At 43.2% G+C, this 12,668-nt stretch overlaps 1 protein-coding gene across 2 annotated transcripts in view; it reads right to left on the bottom strand.

Annotated features, from left to right (window-relative positions):
• The window catches only part of Nav3 (neuron navigator 3), a 660,839-nt gene extending 652,721 nt beyond the window's left edge, over positions 1 to 8,118 (bottom strand). For both annotated transcript variants that reach the window (XM_069989107.1, XM_069989142.1), the window contains exon 1: positions 7,837 to 8,118. The gene's annotated coding sequence lies outside the window, so the exon portion shown is untranslated. The remainder of the gene's footprint in view (positions 1 to 7,836) is intronic.
• Positions 8,119 to 12,668: the final 4,550 nt, after the last annotated feature.

Genomic DNA, 12,668 nt, shown 5'->3' with positions numbered 1-12,668 from the left:
GAGGACACACTTCTAATCTGGTTGTTCCATATGATGGTAAATTGGTGTTGAGTGTCAATCTCACATTTTTGCCACAACAATCTCTATGGTCTGCTTTAGTATTCTTACATGGTGGCAGCCAAAGGAAGTGATCCAACTGAGGAAGTGGCAATGTCTGAGGCCTCTGTGGCCATACTTCATCACATGTCATATTCTACTGATCACCCAGAGTATAGGAGGGGATCTTCCTATGTCATCAGCACCAGCAGCCGAGTATTGCTGGGGACGATCTGGAATGATGCTTGTTATGACTTTGAAATAAGCTCCCTAATACAAGAGTGAATGGCTCAATATAGTCTTAAAACTGTTCATTACGGTTCAATTCTTGATAATTAGTCTTATACGTGATAATCAAACTGCTAGAGGACATCATAAAACTCTTTGAAGGAGGTCCTTAAGAAATATTTGTGAAGGCTGGGAAGATGGCTCAGTGGTAGAGCACTTGCCTTGCATGCCTGAGGCCCTGGGTTCGAGTCCTCAGCACCACATAAGCAAAAAGAAATAAGCCAGAAGTGGCGCTGTAGCTCAAGTGGTAGAGCGCTAGCCTTGAGCTGAAGAGCTGAGGGACAGCGCGCCCAGGCCGAGTTCAGGGCCCACGACTGAACCCAAAAAAAAAAAAAAAAGAAAGAAAGAAATATTTGTGAAATCCAACTAAGCACCTATTATTTTGTGTGTATATACTGTGACTTGAACTTGGGGAATGGATGTTGTCCCTTAGCCTTCTGTTTTTGTTTTTGCTCAAGGCTGTTGCTCTTCCTCTTGTGCCACAACTCCATTTCTGGATTTTTGGTAATAAGAGTCTCGCAGACATTTTTTGCCAACTTCAACTGTGAGTCTAAGATATCAGTCTCTTGGGTAGCTAGGATTACAAGTGTGAGCCACCAGTGCTTGCCCTAATCACATAGTTTTTTAACCATAACTTATCATGTTTGTTCAGTTTTAACGGGTTTATGTATCATTTTGTGTGTATAATATTTGACTTTCCAGTAAATGCTTTAACTTAATAGCAAATATCAATTTTATTGGTAGTAGGATCTATGTTTTTAAATGCTAACACCTCAAAATCTGAGTGAATTAGCATTTCCATAGTCAGATAATCACAGAATCTGTAAGTCAGGTAAAAGGCCTAAGAGATAACCTTGTTGATAATTTGTTGAACCCTTTCTATTTTTATGTGTATTCAAAATTTTCCATAATAAAAATAATTTTAAAAGATACTAAGCTAGTAATTCATTTTTCTAATGAGGACATACTATTGATACGGAAAAATAATTACTTACGCATTAAGACTAAACACAGAAACTCACAAAATAAAAACATAAAAGCAAGTATAAATGAAACATCACCTCTTTAACTTAAATGGCAACTTCTTCTCAATGGATTTCATACCACTACTCCCTAGAATTATTCAGCAATCTCTAACAGGGGCTTGTAGTTTTAGGATTACAACAGGGTTTTATTTGGCAGTCAGTTCTAGCTTGAGAGTAACTGTAAAGCTAGAAACCTAGGTTTTTTTAAATTAAAAACAAAAATACTAGGCTTGCTGTATCTGTTGATTTTTTTTCACTAATACAGAACTATAATAACTAATCTTTAGATTTTTAATTTCTGAATAAATATCCATAGATAACTTTATAACTAGATATTTTTTAAGTAAAGTAACTTTTCTGGAAACTAAAAGAATGAAGCTCTACCCAATAACCAAATTTATTCTAATCTCCCTGGCCCTGGGGCATTACATTTAGCTTTAGCCTAAAGGAAAGTCAAAGTGGGGAGAGGAAACAAAGAAAAATGGCAGTTCTGATGTAGGCAAGTGTTAAAAATTCACATTCAGAGGTGAGAAAGAATACACCATCCATAAATATATACAAAGCAAGACAAAAGAAGCACAAGCCTTCCATGTTTCAAAATTTCCTGGCTACTTGAGCTGTATACATTAGTTGTAATCAATACAATGACTTTCTAGTCTCAAAGAAAACTTTTGCTCTGTGGCTCAGGCATTGCTTCCAGACAGACCTTGAAATCTCCAGGTCCCCATTATCTCAAGTAGTTAAAATGAGCACAACTCTTATGAAAATTATGTTGCATAGATTAGCAAAAAGTATCATTATAGAAATATGGTATCCTCGAGGGGCATGAACAAACAGCTTTTACATCTTTCCTGGGATCAGGCTTATTTCCTCTGGACATTGTAAAAATCATCCAAAAATAAGAGAATAGTAATGCTGTCTTTTACAAGCCTATTGAGTTTTATAACTGAATGATGCATTAAATTCAGAATCTTTGCTACTGCAACGCTCATTCTAAGACTTCATCTGGGACAGAGAAGAACCATGACCTAAGGAAATATCAACACCAGAGGTTCATATCATAATCTTGTCAATGGTGAGGCTGGGAAGGAAAATAAAGTATGAACAGAAAGGTAGCTCTATAGATTTTTTTCCACAACCCTTGTGGCCATTAGCCTTATGAATAATTACTTTTCCTTACCAAGTGGAAGAAGAAAAATATAATATTTTAAATGATGGTTTAAAAAAATAGTCTGAGTGTAAACTTGTTCAACCACTTTGGAAAGCAGTATGGAGGTTCCTCAAAAGACTCCACATAGAGCTCCCCTATGACCCAGCAATCCCACTTTTAGGCATTTACCCAAACAATCACAAACAAGCCTATACTAAAGCTACCAGCACAACTATGTTTATCGCAGCAGTATTCACCATAGCTAAGATATGGAACCAACCCAGGTGACCCTCAGTAGATGAATGGATCAAGAAAATGTGGCATATAATATATATATATATATATATATATATATATATATAATGGAATTCTATGCTTCCATCAGAAAGAATGACACCACCGCCCCATTTGTTAGGAAATGGAAAGACTTAGGAAAAATTATATTAAGTAAAGCAAGCCAGACTCAAAGAAACATAGGTCCCATGGTTTCACTTAACTGTAATAACTTGTATATGTCTAGGACAAGCAGAAGAGGTCAAAAGCTATCTACATATGACCATATAACCTGATGCTAAGCAAAATGAACCCCAAGATAGGGACACAAGAGGTTTTATCTTTCTTGCTGTTCTTTTTAATGTACTTATAATATACTATGTGATTTTTTTTTGTTTCTTTGTATATTCTTCCCCCCTAGTACCACCTCTGTTGTCACTGTATTTGAGTCCAGTGTCCTGCATCTTGTATATATATTTTTCTAATTTGGGTAGGGGACGGGAAATAACAAAATGCTGAAATAAGGATACAGGAGGCCCCATTGTAACAATGAGATGTACAAGACACTATGCTGAAAACAAACTTTACAACTTTGCAGGGATGGGGAGAAGGAGACGAAGGAGTTGGGGAAGTGGGGAGGAAAGGGATGGTAGGGGAAAAATAAAGGAGGGTATAACAATGCTCAATAGGAAATGGACTTATTACCTGGCTCAAGTAACTGTAACCCTACCATACAGTATCTTTACAATAAAAATTATATATTAAGAGAAAAAAAGTGAGCTGGGCGCCGGTGGCTCATGCCTGTAATCCTAACAATTCAGGAGGCTGAGATCTGAGAATCAGAGTTCAAAGCCAGCCCGAGCAGGAAAATCCATTAGACTCTTATCTACAATAAACCACTAGGAAACAGGAAACCAGAAGTAGCACTGTGGCTCAAGTGGTAGCCTGCTTGCCTTGAGCTAAAGAACACAGGGACAGTGCCCAGGCCCAAAGTTCAAGCCCTACGACTGACAAAAAGAAGTCTGAGTACAGTGGCTTGTACCTGGCTATTCTGGAGTCAGAGATCAGTTAGATTTGCTGTCTGCGGTCAGCCAGGCAAAAAATTTGAAGATTCTATCTAAATAAACAGCAAGCTGAATGCTGTGGTATATGTCTGTGATGCCATCTATGCAAAAGGCATGTATAGGAATTTCAAATCTAGGTTACCCTGGTGAAAACAAAACAAAACAAACAAGAACCTATTTGAAAAATAACTAAAGAGCTGGAGTGAATGGTCCAAGTGGTAAATGCCTTGTAGCAAGCATAAGGCATTGAGTTCAAATGGCAGTACTGCCAAATCAGAACAAGAAATGAAAAAAAAAAAACTGTATCCATACTCCTCATTTGCCTTCATACTACTCTCTGGAAGGAAAAATATAGGACAATCCATCAATGGTGCAAGGAAATATCTCCACTCTATTTGGTAGCCTTTTTTGATGCTTCTGAGAGACAGACACAGAGATGGAGAGGGAATGTATATGTTTTAGTATCCACCATTGCTTCATATGCACATCTGTATATATACAGGATTACATCAAATATACATGTTTAATAATTGAAAAATGAGGAAAAGATTGCTATGTTCATTTTCCCTCTGGGAAATACAAAGCTAAGTAACATCTGGGAATAAAAAGGCCACAACCTAATTATCCTAGCTACACACAAAGTCTCTCTCTCTCTCTCTCTCTCTCTCTCTCTCTCTCTCTCTCTCTCTCTCTCTCTCACACACACACACACACACACACACACACACACACACACACACACACACATTTAAGTTCTTACTGTAAAAAAGTAACATTACATTTACGTGCTTCCTAAGAAGTTGCTCACACTGCCCAGTAAATGAGGAACTAAGGGCCACGACAAACCTAAGACCCCGGGAGCTGTTCTAACTCCAAGTCAACAAGTTAACCTCCATCTCCACAAAGGAACCAGTCTGCTGCCTCTTCCCATGAGGAGCCCCTGAATGATCACAAAGTAGGTCTGCACCCCTACCTCAGCATGCACCTAGCAGAACCATTTCCTGTTGCCATGGGTTACAAAGATGAGTCACTCAGAGCCCTCCAGATAACTTGGGAGTGATCTTAGAGCAATCTCAGAATCAACAAAATACATTCTCAGTAATTAGGGGTGTTCAGCCATTGAGACTATTAAAATGAAACCCACTAGACACCATGTTTGGAAATGAACTATATAACTTTGGGGGGAGGGAAGTCAGAAGGGGAAGAATTGGGAGAGAATGAGGGAGGGGTGGCATTGTTCAAAAAGAAATGTACTCACTAACTCATGTAACTGCTCTGTACATTCACCATTACTATAAAATTTTTAAAATAAAATAAAACACTAAATCAAAACCATTTGCTAATCCCTCCGCATGAAAATAGGGAGGTAAGGTAAGTAAACTTGGGGGATATTCTTTTCCTGTGATAAAATGGATAGGTCATCTTTGACAATGTTTTATATATAGATATAGATATAATCAAAGGAGGGCCAGTTTTGGAATCATTATACTATAAAAAAGGGTAATTTTAGGCTTGCCACTAATATACCTTTAACCTCAAAGCACCTATCATTTAGAAGGTTTTGTGTTAGTTTCTTCATATATACACATATAAAGAGTCAAAAAACATAGTAACCAGAAGAGCATGACTAAGAGCAAGAAAAAAAATGAACATTTTGTTGCACTTCCAACTAACTGCGCATTCAAGTTCTTCTAAGCTCTCCCAGAAACATCTTTTTTGTGTCAGAAAAAAACCTGCCTAACTCAAACAGAACACACCAAAATTCAAAGTCCTGTAAAAACACAGTTTAGGGTCATTACTAATCACTATTCATCAGAGAACAATGTTATAAGAAACGCATGCTTTGTAGATTTCACTGGCAAAGCAATTATTAAGCCTTTGGTAAATACTCATCTGAAATGGATAAATATGACCTCTCCTACAAAAGGCAGTAGATGTAGAATTCAGAAAATGAGATATATTTTAACACCTGATTCCTAATTAGCTAAGATATTAAGACACCAGCATGGAGTAGCCTTGGTAATTCCATGTCTCTTGGTTGGGCAATGTTTCTCATTGTTATCAGTAGTTTATTTTCCTGATCCATTCTCTGCTCCCACAGCTACATTCTATATAAATAGTTAAATTTAAAGACGCATGCGCAGACAAAGGGAGCTCTTTAAAACTGAGCCCTTTTTTAAGTGTCAATTACATATCCCTCAAAAGTGAAGGAAAATCATTGTCAGAGTCACCTTCCAGTGGGAACTAGTGTGATCTTGGGGAAACTTGATCTTAACTAGATTTGAGATTTTTTTTTAAAATCCATACCAATCTCATTTGTAGTTAAAGAGAAGTCATTCCTTTTTATTGTTTGCTTTGTTTTTTCATGATACAGATGTCTTGCTTCAAAGAAAAAATACGAGTGATAATACCATAGTAAGGAAAGCTATCAGCACAAACAAAGCAGAGTGAGTGCTGAACTCCAGCGGGCCTTTTTAAATATCAAGTACTTACACCTGCCTAGTACAGCTGTATCTGTGCTAATAACCCAACTCCAAAAGCCTGGTTTGTGTGGTCACATTTTCAACCCTATGGTCTGAATCTAGTTATTTCACAGGGAAGTTGCTAGCCCTTTTCTCTTCTTTGGCAAGGTCTGATGGGCTCCACTGGTTCTCTTAGCGCTGCTACCAGACAGAGGCTGACACTTCAGCCAGCTTGGACTTTGGGAAGCAAACATCCGAACCTTAATTATGATCAACTCATTCCAGACTAGCAAAACTGAACGAATTTCAAGAGAAGATAATTAAGATCATAGAAGTTGCATGTTCCTCCTAAATTAGAGGGGGGAATACCATCTCCCAAGTTTCTAAATTAAATGTGAAAGGAGAGAGAGAGAGTCTGAGACAGATGGACAGAGAGAGAGGGAGAGAAAGAAGAGTAATAATTAATGGGGGGGGGGAGTTTCTCCACAATAAGCCTAGATTTTTTTCTCCAAAATACATTTATATCCATTGCTTATTTAGATTTAAAACATATGCAGCCTTTACAATACATATCATACTCGGAGCTATAGAAGTCTGATGTTGACATGCATACAGACGCCCAGCTTCGAATGCATTTCTGCAGAATCCTGAGAGATCAATAGACTCAGGAAACGAGTATGTTGATGGATGAGGACAGGTCTGAAAAATAAACCGGCCAGGTTGGGGTGGCCACGCTGCCGGCTTCGTAGCGATTCCCATACCAGCAGAAGGAAAAGGTTACAAAGGATTTCTTCTTCCTTTTTTAAAGGGGTTGGGGGGCAACAGGGTTAAAAAGAAGAAGAAAAGAAAGAAGAGACTGGAACGGATGGTGACGAAAAGAAGAAAGAAACAAGAATGCGGAGAGAGACAGAGAATCCTGAAGAGGGGCGAGCGGTGGGGGGGGGGGGGGCGGGAAGCGATGATGTATGGACGCTTGCCAGTCACCCAGCCCGGCGCTCCGCCACCCCGGGTCGCCCCCCGCCCCAGCGCCGCCACCACCAAGCCTGCACCCCTCCCTGGCCAGAGACGCGGGGCTCCGCAGGGGTTGACAGTCAGTCCTCCCCACGACCCCGGCCCGGGGCCACACCGCGATGCTCCAAGTGGCCCATCTCAAGCAGCCCCCTTCGGAGCCCGCCACTCCCTGGACCGCGCTCACCGCCCCCACCCCGACTTCTGCCCCCCCCCCAGTCCCCGGTGCCCCCCACCAGAGGTGGAGGGGGGGAGAAAAAGGGGGAAAAAAAGAATCGGAGCAGGAAGAAGCAAGGGGGGGGCGATCCGAAGAGGGGAGCAGAATGAAATAATTGTGCATTTAACACCCGCGTCGCCGGCTGCTGCAGCCCGGGGAAGTGCCGGGGAAGGTGCCCGCGTGCGCGCCGGGCACCTGGGAGGAATCGCCGCGGCAGACGCCCCGGGCTCGGCCGCTGGGCCGGGCGCGTTTTCCACAAAAGGAACTTTGGAGGGAGCGCCGGGCCGGGGGGCGAGGGCGGCCGCAGCCTTACCTGGCCGAGGTCGCGCCGGAGGGTGCGCCGCCAGCCGCCGCCGGGATCCTCAGGTTTGCGCGGCGGCGGGAGCCACTTGCTGGGGTTACTATGGAAATGGTCTCCCGAAGAAGGGGGCGGCACAGCCACCCAGACACCCGCACATGCCGGTCACCGCCACCGCCGACTGCTGCGCCCGGGTGTGTGTGTGTGTGTGGCCGGGTGGGGGTCGCGCGAGGGGGACCCCGGCGCGCCGCGCCTCTCCCGGCCCCGCTCGGCTCGGCTCGGCTCGCTGGCTCCTCCGTCCTCGGCCGCTGCCCGGGCCGCGCCTCCCCGCCCCGCGCCTCCCCGCCCAGCGCCGCCTCCGCCGAGCAGCCCGCGGACCCAGCCGAGCTCTCCGCGGCGCGCAGCCGGGGAGGGAGCGGAGGCGCCGCGCGCGCGAGCTCGCAGCCCAGCCGGCCTGGGCGAAGCGGGGCGCTGTTCCCCCCCCCCCACACACACACACCCAGCCGCACAGCTGGAATTTAAAGAGACAGACGCGTCGTGGGTCGGGGCGTGGGGAGGAAGGGGGAAGGCGGGGGAAGCGGGGGAATGGGGAGTTAAGTGTATGGAGGGTGATCTCAGCCCGGGAAAGGAGCCTGCAAGATGCCCACTGGCTCCCCATGAACTGAAGGCACCAAGCTGATCCTGCAAAGAAATAATAATAATCATAATAATTAATAAGTTTCCTGTGGGATCACTGCCTTCAGCCTCCCCACCCCCCACCCCCAATGCAGAACCCAGGTCGCAAGGAGAGAGGGGCAGGATTCCCACCCCCTCCCCCCTTTCCCTTGAAGATTCAGCGGAGGAAATGATTTGTATGCTCAACAAGTCATGCACCTATTCTCAGCCGCTCTCATTTCCGTCCTTGGGCACTGACTTTTTTTTTTTTTTTTCATTGAAAGCACATAGGCATAGGCAAGTAGGGGTTCACTCGTCGTTTTATGTCAGGCTCTAAGCAGAGATGCGTGGGGGGGGGGGGAATGTGGTGGTGAAGAGATAAATCTGTCAAATAGCTGGGTGGTCTCTCCTCTCTCCTCTCTCTCTCTCTCTCTCTCTCTCTCTCTCTCTCTCTCTCTCTCGCTCTCTCGCTCTCTCGCTCTCTCGCTCTCTCTCTTCCCTTTTCCTTTCTCAGCCAAGGGAGCATCTTTTTTTCTCCTCCTTCCCAACCCTAGAGAAGAACAGGTTTAAAGGCACACTCCAAACTCCATTCCAGCATCGTCCAAAGGCACACCTTTTCCTTACAGCTAAGAACCCAGATCCGCTTCCGCTGCCGAGAATAAACAGAAGAATCTAGTCTGGTCCATTTCTACCTTAGCTGAAAGTCAGCTCTCAGTAGTTCTCTTACTGTTGGTGCAGATAAGATTCCCATCACATTCCCAACATAAAGCTTGAAAAAGAGTGTGCAGACCAAAACGCCTGGTTTGAAAGCTTTGTTTTGCTATATTAACCGTCATCTTTTGCTGCCTTTGTAGACGACATTCTTGGAGATACCAGTTCAACCCAAATCTCGCCTCTGGCTAGGACAGCCAAACCTACTCCACTCAACAGCCCTGAAGGGCAATGGGTACTTTGTAAATAGCCATGGTGACCATCCTCTGGGTTAGTGGAAGGTGTTTTCACAAGGAGCATGCTGATCTAGATGATCGATCAGCACCTGACAATGTGTTTTCACAGGAGCATGCTGATCTAGATGAGCAGCACCTGACTCAAGCAGTATTTGTGTTGCTCCTTTTCCTATCTTAGGAACTCTACTTGTATTAAGGAAACTACATTGTAGGTCCACTCACTATCTCAGATTTCTTTCCTCTATCTCCCTAGTCTGTCTCCAGTACTCACAGCTCCTCCTCCCGTTCCTCTTTTAGCTTGCTTCCGAGTAGATTTTTTAAATAAATAATTAATGCTACTTTATTGAAGACCCTTCCATTATTCCATATATCCTTCAGGAATTTCTTAGTATAGTATTTTAAATTTTTTATTTAAAAAGAAAAAAACTAATTCAAGGGGATATATTTACTCAAAATTCCTTTTTTGTAGAACTATACCTTTTTTTTTATTATCTTTAAGTACATGGACAAAGAAATTGCCATCTAAGAAAGCAGCTTATGAATACAATGCATCTTGATCAATGTCACCCCTATCAACATTCTCACCCATGACTTCACTACCCACGCATTCCCTCATTCTTCTTAGTTTTGTAGTATATATCTTCAATTCTTTTTTCCTTATTTTTTTTGAATTTTAAATATATATTTGTATTGTAAACTGTACAGAGGGGTTACAGTTATGAGCAAGGTGATGAGTACATTTCCTATAGAGCATTGTTACCCCCTCCTTTGCTGTTCCCCTACCATCCCTTCCTTCTCCACCCCCCCAACTTTTCCCTCCCCCTCTGCCCCAAGCTGTAAAGTTCGTTTTCAACATAGTGTCTTGTATATCTCATTGTTACAATGGGTCAACCTGTATCTTTATTTCAGCATTTTGTTATTTCCCTTCCCCTCCCCAAATTAGAAAAAATGTATATACAAGATGCAGGACAACAGAATCAAATACAGTGACAACAGGGGTTATACCATGGGGGAAGAACATACAAAAGAAACAAAAAGAAATCACATAGTACATTAAAAGTACATTAAGAACAACAGCAACAAAGATAAAACCTCTTGTGTCCCTATCTTGGGTTCATTTTGCTTAGCATCATCTTATATATATCTCCAGTTCTTGACTGCATTCTCACCCCATTCTCCTCTTCATTCATACCAGTCTCCCCTTGATTCCCCACCTCCATATACACATCCCTTTCAAGTACTTCTTCCTAGTGACTATGTTGTTGAACTTTAATTTTTGTCTTTCTACGGAATTTCTGACCTGAGCTTTCCCTTGAATCCACCATGATTCAGTATACAGGTTTTAAAACAGTCACAAAAGAATGCCACAAAAGATGAGATTACACTGTTTCTAAAGGACAGATATTTTCTTTCCCACCATTCCAGAGTCTCTGAAATGTAAGGTCAAGGTGGTGGCAAGTTTGGCTTTTGGTGGAAAGCCAGGTCTCCGCCTCTATTTACAATGGTGTTTTCAAAGCTGCGTAGTCAGAGGCCAAAGGGATCAAGGCCAGAGGAAGCATTTTTATAAGGGTCTTAATCCTTCTCACAAGGAAATAACTCTCCTGAACTAATGACCTCCTCAAGGTACTACCTATTAATACTGGTGCATTGGGGGGATGGTTTCAGCATGAATTCAGAGATATAAGCATTGTTATAACACACTATGTTTTCAGACTCTAGTATGCAGCCCATCACTACAAGACTTGAAGCAAGGATCTGTAGGCCTTAGGCCCAAGTGTTCCTCACAGAGATCTTTTGAGATCTATGGACTCCTCTTCTTTCCTGCTTCTCACCTGCCCAACAGCTCCCAGATAGGTCAAAGTAATTGGTTACTGTGCCATGATTTTTTTTTTGGTAGGTCATGGGGCTTGAACTCTGGGCTTGGGCACTGTCCCTCAGCTCTTCAGCTGAAGGCGAGCGCTCAACCCCTTGAGCCTTAGCACCACTTCTGGTTTTCTGGTGGTTTATTGGAGATAAGAGTCTCATGGACTTTCCTGCCCAGGCTGGCTTTGAACCGTGATCCTCTGATCTCAGCCTCCTGAGTAGTTAGGATGACAGGCATGAGCCACTGGTGCCCGGCTTGTGCCATGATTTCTTATGCAGCCCACACCCTTCCCTTTGCATTTGCTTTCCTCTGTCAGCCATCCTCCTCACCTCAAAGCTTCCCCATGCTCCCCACCACTTCATCTAGCTAACTCTTATCCAAGCTCTCCACCACTTCATCTAGCTAACTCTTATCCAAGCTCTAAGTGTAAAGCCCTTCAGAATTCTCCAAGGTCTCACATCTGAGTTTAGTCACTGTTGTTCCATACTGCCTCTTTATCCATAATTTAAATGAGATGTGCGAGTGTATGTTTATCAATTGCTTTAGGCTTGTATGTACTAAGAGCAAAGGTGGTAACTTTTATTTGTCTCTATATCCCCACAGTGACCAAGAATTTATAGCAGTTCCATAAATGTTGATATGAGTAGAGGAGAGGAAGGAGAGGAAAAGAAGGAAGGAAGGAAGAGGAAGAAGGAAGGAAGGAAGGAAGGAAGGAAGGAAGGAAGGAAGGAAGGAAGGAAGGAAGGAAGGAAGGAAGGAAGGAAAGAAGGAAAGAAGAAAGGGAGGGAGGGAGGAGGGGAGGGGGGAGGGAGGGAGGGAGGGAGCAAAGGATATTAGAAAGGGCAGTAGATGTAGAAAATGAACTGTACAACATGTGGGCAAGATTGGAAGAAAAAAACTGGGAGAGAACAAAGAAAAGGGTGACATTGTGAGGTTACATGTGAGAAATTTAAAGCCTAGAAAAGTTAGGTAGATTGCTCAACATCTTGTTGTTGCTTGTATGCTATTGTGGATCTAATGGAGGGACAATATGCTATGCCTTGTGTAGGCAGTTTCCTCAGGTGTAAAGCAGTTTGGTGTGAAGCGTGTTAGCATTCAGGAGTGTCTGAGGAGAGGCTAGAGCCCGCCACCCTCACCTTAAGGGGCCTACCTTAGGGTAGGGCAGGAGCCTCTGAAGCATCATCTGGCAGCCCGCTGATGTGCAGTTTGTGGGCAGCTAACTGTACTTGGGATGTAAAAGATCCTGCATACTGTGTAAATTTGTAAAGCAGTCAAGTAAACCAGACAGCAAACATCTGTTCTAAAGATGAGGCCAGAGTCCTTTGCTTATCTCTCTCATATTATACACACACACACACACACACACACACACACATATTTGC

This window comes from Dipodomys merriami, unplaced genomic scaffold (assembly GCF_024711535.1).
Source record: "Dipodomys merriami isolate MVZ:Mamm:240054 unplaced genomic scaffold, mDipMer1.0.p SCAF_10, whole genome shotgun sequence".
NCBI classification, from domain to species: domain Eukaryota; kingdom Metazoa; phylum Chordata; class Mammalia; order Rodentia; family Heteromyidae; genus Dipodomys; species Dipodomys merriami.
This window is presented reverse-complemented; position numbering and strand designations above follow the sequence as displayed.